This window comes from Oncorhynchus kisutch, linkage group LG3 (assembly GCF_002021735.2).
Source record: "Oncorhynchus kisutch isolate 150728-3 linkage group LG3, Okis_V2, whole genome shotgun sequence".
Taxonomy (NCBI): domain Eukaryota; kingdom Metazoa; phylum Chordata; class Actinopteri; order Salmoniformes; family Salmonidae; genus Oncorhynchus; species Oncorhynchus kisutch.
The window spans coordinates 9,382,926-9,391,268 of NC_034176.2; the positions used below are offsets into that span (position 1 = coordinate 9,382,926).

At 39.2% G+C, this 8,343-nt stretch overlaps 1 protein-coding gene across 2 annotated transcripts in view; it reads left to right on the forward strand.

The window, feature by feature from the left end:
• Window positions 1-3,748: 3,748 nt before the first annotated feature.
• The window catches only part of pdlim5a (PDZ and LIM domain 5a), a 160,473-nt gene continuing 155,878 nt past the window's right edge, over window positions 3,749-8,343 (forward strand). Inside the window, exon 1 of one of the 2 annotated variants that reach the window (XM_031817097.1) lies at window positions 3,749-3,862. The gene's annotated coding sequence lies outside the window, so the exon portion shown is untranslated. The remainder of the gene's footprint in view (window positions 3,863-8,343) is intronic. The other variant, XM_031817159.1, reaches the window with a different exon arrangement.

Here is an 8,343-nt window from a genome sequence, read left to right on the forward strand (position 1 = left end):
GAACTTGCAACCTTTCGGTTACTAGTCCAACACTCTAACCACTAGGCTTCCCTGCCGTTCATTGAATTGACTATTGAACATTAAGACATGTATCACAGATTTGGCCTTCAATGGACATTCCAGAATCTAGACATTTGGAAAAGAAGGCACACAACAAAATAATTCCGGTCAAACTTCTTCCCTGTATCCGATTGGCTATTGGATCTTATGTGCCCATTGCATTGAGTTTGTTGACCACAGCTTCCTTTATCACACGGGCAGTGATGTAATCATCGATCCTGACTCCTGTTTTTATTTAAAGTCATTTTGCTACATTTTCACTTGTTGCACATTTTGTTGTCACTATTGTCCATTTTGTTCGTGTGGTTATGTTTCTTGATAATATCGTTGGATCATGTTTATTCGTTTGCTTTGAGATTTGTCTGCCCTACTGATGTTGCTGGTCGTCCCCTTTCAAGGTTTTGTGAAATGGAGAGAAAACAACAACAACAACATCGTATTGCTATTAGTAATAGCTCTAAGTGATATCTGAAAAGATATAAAGAGGAAAATGACAAGCATTGGGAATAGCACTGAATTTGATTTGATTTGAGTTGAATTTAGAAATTGAATTTAGAAATACAGAAAATATTATGGTTCTGTGCAGTACTGGAAATCTGACAAATTTGACAAAATGTGCTGTTATCATTGATTAAGTGACTTGACTAGGTTCTGGACACCGAACCCTAAACAAAGCATCATCTTTTGATGGCTCCGAGTCAACAATGCTTTGGTTATGTCTATGAGTGTTGATGGTGATTGTGTTGGTTAAGTCGATCCTCATTGGCCAATGACCTGAATCTCAACCTATTTAATCCTTCCAGATAACAGGCCTCAGACAGCTTGCTGTTCCCCACGCTTCAATGGACCATATTGCCCTCCTCTCTACACACACACACACACACACACACACACACACACACACACACACACACACACACACACACACACGCACACACACTTTCAAGTGAATATCTTTCTTACCTAAATTGGAGAGAAACTCAATCACCGGGACTAGGGTTTTAAAGGTCCAGAGCAGTCAAAATTCAGTTTATCCTGCGTTTTGTATCATAATGGTCAACAGCTGATGAAATGAACACTGTAAAAAACATTGTGTGAAAATCACTGTAAAAATCAAACACTTTAAAAAAAAATCTGTATTATTTCCTGATAGTTGCTGGTTGAAAATGTAATCTACACTTGGACCTTTTAATCAGCACGTTAGCATGGGCAGGAGTTTTGTCTTTCCATGGTGACATCACCAATGCGGTAAATTGGTTAATAGACCAATAACAAAGAGAGTTCCAAACCTCTCTGCCAATAACAGCTAGTTGTCAGTTTTCCCATCCTCACTCAGACCACTCACAGACAGTCCTAGATAAATAAATAAAATATTGCTTGAGAAATATGTTTTTGCCCATTTTAATGGACATCTATTACAATAAATAGCCCAGAAATGATTTGATATTGATATAAAAACATCAGCATTGGAACTTTAAGTGATGCCATAAAAGCAGAAAGTAAAAAAATATATATATTTCCCTTTGTTTTGTATTGATTTGATCATGTTTTACCTGTCTTGAATCAATGGTTCTGTCTTGTATCACTCAAGGGACAGTGTTTGAATGTATGACGGACAGTGTCCAAAATGTGGTATTAATGTCACACCATCAGTTGCTTGTTGAGGAGAGTGTCGATTACATGGGTTGCGACAAGGACATACTGGCCCTTATTCACAAAGTGTCTCAGATCTACAGTAGGATCAGGTCCACCCCTGTCCATTTAATGTTATTTATTCAGATCTAAAAGGCACAACTCAACCTATTGTAGATCAGCACTTATACTCATGAGATTCTTTATGAATACGGGCCATTGAGATCAGATGGGAGAGAAGCAGAAATGGACATTCTTGCCACTAGAGGGTTGTAGATACCCATACACCTTATAGTCATCCTTTTATCTGACGGTGAAGTAGAAGAGCTCGACAAAAATGTACACACCTATACCAACTTAAAATATACTGTGTGAACCTGTATCTGTCTTTCAACTAACCAATGAGTGAATTAAAGAATCAGATCAAATCTCCTTCTTTGTATCATGTACGGAGTTCAACATTAAGACCTGAAGAACAATCAGAACTACTGGATTTTCCCCTCTGCTATTTCCCCTAGTCCCCAAATGGCACTCATTCTTAGCAGCTGATTGAGGGAAAAGATGATATCACTTTCCATGGTGCTTGCTGAAACTGGATATGTAATCAGGAAACCAGAATACCTGGTATCTGAAGTCAGCGATACCAGGTGTACGTTCCAAATGGTACCCTAGTCCGTATTCAGTGCACTACTTTTGACCAGGCACCATAAGACTCTGGTCAAAAGTAGTGCACTATATAGGGATTAGGGTGCCATTTGGGACGTAATACCCTAGTCTCTGGGTTTTATTGCTGTGAGGTGCAATCAACTGGATGCTCTACTCCCGTCTTCTGTGATATGGTGGGCTTTCGGGTAGCCTAGTGGTTAGAGTGTTGGACTAGTAACCGAAAGGTTGCCAGTTAAAACCCCCAAACTGACAAGGTACAAATCTGTCCTTCTGCCTCTGAACAGGCAGTTAACCCACTGTTCCTAGGCCATCAATGAAAATAAGAATTTGTTCTTAACTGACTTCCCAAGTTAAAGAAAGATTAAAAAAATCTGCAGTGACTTAATAACTAATTAGAATAGGATATCAGAGCAATCAAATGAGTCCCGATATTTTTTATTTAATGAGGCAAGTCAGTTAAGAACAAATTCTTACTTACGACGACGGCCTCGGGAACAGTGGGTTAATTGCCTTGTCTAGGGGCATGAAGGACAGATCTTTACCTGTCCTTCTGGGCCAGCAACCTTTCAGTTACTGTCCCACTGCTCTAACCGTTGGGCTACCTTCCGCCGCGTGAACGTGTGAACGTCATCCACACATTTATCACATAATGCATTGAATATAGTGGCCTAGGCCTAGTCATTATTCTGTATCCATTACCTGAACAGTGAAGGTATCTATTTATTTTTTATTTGTTTCCCTCATTTACTGTAGCTATCGAGAAAGACTTCTCAAATCTGGAACAGGGACAACCTGGACGATAGCTCTTGTCCAGGGCGTTATAGTACGCGTTTCTCCACCAGTAGACCTAGACGAACGCGCACTAACACCATGGACCAGAGCTAACTAAAAGATATTACTGGGATAAGAATGAAGTCAAGGTGTGGCATCCTTCGCACGTAACTTGTTCTTAGAGTCGCTATCATACACAAATTCAGCATCAGTCACATTAAATTGAACAAACACAGATTTTCTACGGTCAATCACAATTTTAAGCTATTCAATAGTTTATTAGAAAATCTGCTCAAGGAAGTGTTTGTAACAATACACACAATACACATAATAATATAATTTAAGTAGGACACTGCATATATAATTGAATGTACATTTGTTCACAGATATCCATTGGCTATTATTCTCTGAATGTCCACTCGTATTTTCTTTATTGCTTTTTATTTTTTGTTTTCATTGTTTTCTTTCGTCAACACTATGACAATCTCGTGCATTCAAGCAGCACGCCTTATGAATGGAAACAAATGAATCTACTGATACTGTCCCTGCTTTCATGACGTAACATGAAGAAGGCAATTCGCCTCCCTCGCTGTTGAACTGATTGAAAAGAGCGGAGTTCGTGGCAGAAGTCAAACTGGTCTGGGACGCCGAGGAAAGCCACAGGACCACATTCCCATTGAACTGGAGCAGACAGTAGTCGTGAACGACGGAGCCTGGACCGCGTGGTGAAGAGGTGGGTGAACCAATCAGCGAAACAACTATTAGCATGCATGACAAAGGAGATGGTAACTGCGCTGAAACAAGTGCATGGGGGGAAAATGTTTTATAATAGATGATGGTTTAGTTAGTTTAAGGTCTGTGTTCAATGCACTGTGCCGTGTGAGGCAGGGTCAAGTGCAGAGCTGGGTAGGTTACTTTCTAAATAATAATAATCCGTGGGGGAACCCGTTAGTTACTAGTTGCCTGTCCAACATTTTCATCAGTAAAATAATTTTTGGATTACCCCAAACTCAGTAACATAATCTGATTACGTTACTTTTGGATTACATTCCCCTTGAGTGGCATTAGAGGAAATCCAGGATCCATCAAATGCATTTAGTGTGTCATCATAGTGGTTGGTCTCTGATTTGTGGTCAGTAATCTGTAATCTGATTACAGTATTTTTACTGGTAAAGTAACTGTGTGTAAGCAGTTACACCCAGCCCTGGCCAAGTGAAGGATGATGGCCATTGTATCTCACCATAGATGGAATTATGGTCACAAAGGCTACATGGTTTATACTGGGCTGCTGCTATAGTTGTGACTTGTCATAAACCTGTCATAATGTCCTCTAGGCTGTCGTAAAGTCATTTCACAAAGTCATGTCATAATGTAGTCTGTCATAATGTAGGCTGTCATAAAGTCATGTCATAATGTAGACTGTCATAATGTAGGCTGTCATAATGTAGGCTGACATTAAGTCATGTTTTAATGTAGGCTGTCATAAAGTCATGTCATAATGTAGGTTGTCATAATGCAGGCTGTCATAAAGTAATGTCATAATGTAGGCTGTCATAAAGTTATGTCATAATGTAGACTGTCATAAAGTTATGTAATAATGTAGGCTGTCATAAAGTAATGTCCTAAAGTCTGTCATAATATAGGCTGTCATAAAGTCATGTCATAAGGTAGGCTGTCATGAAGTCATATCATAATGTAGGCTGTCATAAAGTTATGTAATAATGTAGGCTGTCATAATGTCTTTTTTTTGTGTGAATTTTACCCCTTTTTCTCCCCAATTTCATGGTATCCAATTGTTTTAGTAGCTACTATCTTGTCTCAGCGCTACAACTCCCGTATGGGCTCGGGAGAGACGAAGGTTGAAAGTCATGCGTCCTCCGATACACAACCCAACCAAGCCACACTGCTTCTTAACACAGTGCGCATCCAACCCGGAAGCCAGCCGCACCAATGTGTTGGAGGAAACACCGTGCACCTGGCAACCTTGGTTAGTGCGCACTGTGCCTGGCCTGCCACAGGAGTCGCTGGTGCGCGATGAGACAAGGACATCCCTACCGGCCAGGCCCTCCCTAACCCGGACGACGCTAGGCCAATTGTGCGTCGCCCCACGGACCTCCCGGTTGCGGCCGGTTACGACAGAGCCTGGGCGCGAACCCAGAGTCTCTGATGTCATAATTTAGGCTGTTTTAAGTCATGTCATAAAATTATGTCATAATGTAGACTGTCATAAAGTTATGTCATAATGTAGGATGTCATAAAGTCATGTCATAATATAGGCTGTCATAAAGTCATGTTATAAAATTATGTCATAATGTAGACTGTCATAAAGTCATGTCATAATGTAGGCTGTAATAATGTAGACTGTCATAAAGTAATGTCATAATGTAGGCTGTCATAAAGTCATGTCATAATGTAGGCTGTCATAAAGTTATGTCATAATGTAGGCTGTCATAAAGTCATGTCATAATGTAGGCTGCCATGAAGTCATGTCATAATGTAGGCTGTCATAAAGTCATGTCATAATGTAGGCTGTCATAAAGTCATGTCATAATGTAGGCTGTCATAATATCATGTCATAATGTAGGCTGTCATAAAGTCATGTCATAATGTAGGCTGTCATAAAGTCATGTCATAATGTAGGCTGTCATAGGTTTATGTCATAATTTAGGCTGTTTTAAAGTCATGTCATAATATAGGCTGTCATAAAGTCATGTCATAATGTAGTCTGTCATAAAGTTATGTAATAATGTAGGCTGTCATAAAGTTATGTAATAATGTAGGCTGTCATAATGTCATAATGTAGGTTGTCATAAAGTCATGTCATAATGTAGGCTGTCATAAAGTCATGTCATAATGTAGGCTGTCATAAAGTCATGTCATAATGTAGGCTGTCATAAAGTCATGTCATAAAGTCATGTCATAATGTAGGCTGTCATAATGTAGGCTGTCATAATGTCATAATGTAGGTTGTCATAAAGTCATGTCATAATGTAGGCTGTCATAAAGTCATGTCATAAAGTAGGCTGTCATAATGTCATAATGTAGGTTGTCATAAAGTCATGTCATAATGTAGGCTGTCATAAAGTCATGTCATAAAGTAGGCTGTCATGAAGTTATGTCATAATGTAGGCTGTCATAAAGTCATGTCATAAAGTAGGCTGTCATAAAGTCATGTCATAATGTAGGCTGTCATAAAGTCTTGTTATAATGTAGTCTGTCATAAAGTCATGTCATAATGTAGGCTGTCATAAAGTCATGTCATAATGTAGGCGGTTTTAAAGTCATGTCATAATGTAGGCTGTCATAATGTCTTTTTTTGTGTGAATTGTACCCCTTTTTCTCCCCAATTTCATGGTATCCAATTGTTTTAGTAGCTACTATCTTGTCTCATCGCTACAACTCCCGTATGGGCTCGGGAGAGACGAAGGTTGAAAGTCATGCGTCCTCCGATACACAACCCAACCAAGCCACACTGCTTCTTAACACAGCGCGCATCCAACCCGGAAGCCAGCCGCACCAATGTGTTGGAGGAAACACCGTGCACCTGGCAACCTTGGTTAGTGCGCACTGTGCCTGGCCTGCCACAGGAGTCGCTGGTGCGCGATGAGACAAGGACATCCCTACCGGCCAGGCCCTCCCTAACCCGGACGATGCTAGGCCAATTGTGCGTCGCCCCACGGACCTCCCGGTTGCGGCCGGTTACGACAGAGCCTGGGCGCGAACCCAGAGTCTCTGATGTCATAATTTAGGCTGTTTTAAGTCATGTCATAAAATTATGTCATAATGTAGACTGTCATAAAGTTATGTCATAATGTAGGATGTCATAAAGTCATGTCATAATATAGGCTGTCATAAAGTCATGTCATAAAATTATGTCATAATGTAGACTGTCATAAAGTCATGTCATAATGTAGGCTGTAATAATGTAGACTGTCATAAAGTAATGTCATAATGTAGGCTGTCATAAAGTCATGTCATAATGTAGGCTGTCATAAAGTTATGTCATAATGTAGGCTGTCATAAAGTCATGTCATAATGTAGGCTGCCATGAAGTCATGTCATGAAGTCATGTCATAATGTAGGCTGTCATAAAGTCATGTCATAATGTAGGCTGTCATAAAGTCATGTCATAATGTAGGCTGTCATAATATCATGTCATAATGTAGGCTGTCATAAAGTCATGTCATAATGTAGGCTGTCATAAATTCATTTCATGAAGTCATGTCATAATATAGGCTGTCATAAAGTCATGTCATAATGTAGGCTGTCATAAAGTCATGTTATAATGTAGGCTGTCATAAAGTCATGTCATAATGTAGGCTGTCATAAAGTCATGTCATAATGTAGGCTGTCATAAAGTCATGTCATAATGTAGGCTGTCATAGGTTTATGTCATAATTTGGGCTGTTTTAAAGTCATGTCATAATATAGGCTGTCATAAAGTCATGTCATAATGTAGTCTGTCATAAAGTTATGTAATAATGTAGGCTGTCATAAAGTTATGTAATAATGTAGGCTGTCATAATGTCACAATGTAGGTTGTCATAAAGTCATGTCATAATGTAGGCTGTCATAAAGTCATGTCATAATGTAGGCTGTCATAAAGTCATGTCATAAAGTCATGTCATAATGTAGGCTGTCATAAAGTCATGTCATAAAGTCATGTCATAATGTAGGCTGTCATAAAGTCATGTCATAAAGTCATGTCATAATGTAGGCTGTCATAAAGTCATGTCATGAAGTCATGTCATAATGTAGGCTGTCATAAAGTCATGTCATAAAGTCATGTAATAATGTAGGCTGTCATAATGTCACAATGTAGGTTGTCATAAAGTCATGTCATAATGTAGGCTGTCATAAAGTCATGTCATAATGTAGGCTGTCATAAAGTCATGTCATAAAGTCATGTCATAATGTAGGCTGTCATAAAGTCATGTCATAAAGTCATGTAATAATGTAGGCTGTCATAATGTCATAATGTAGGTTGTCATAAAGTCATGTCATAATGTAGGCTGTCATAAAGTCATGTCATAATGTAGGCTGTCATAAAGTCATGTCATAAAGTTATGTCATAATGTAGGCTGTCATGAAGTCATGTCATAATGTAGGCTGTCATAAAGTCATGTCATAATGTAGGCTGTCATGAAGTCATGTCATAATGTAGGCTGTCATAAAGTCATGTCATAATGTAGGCTGTCATAAAGTCATGTCATA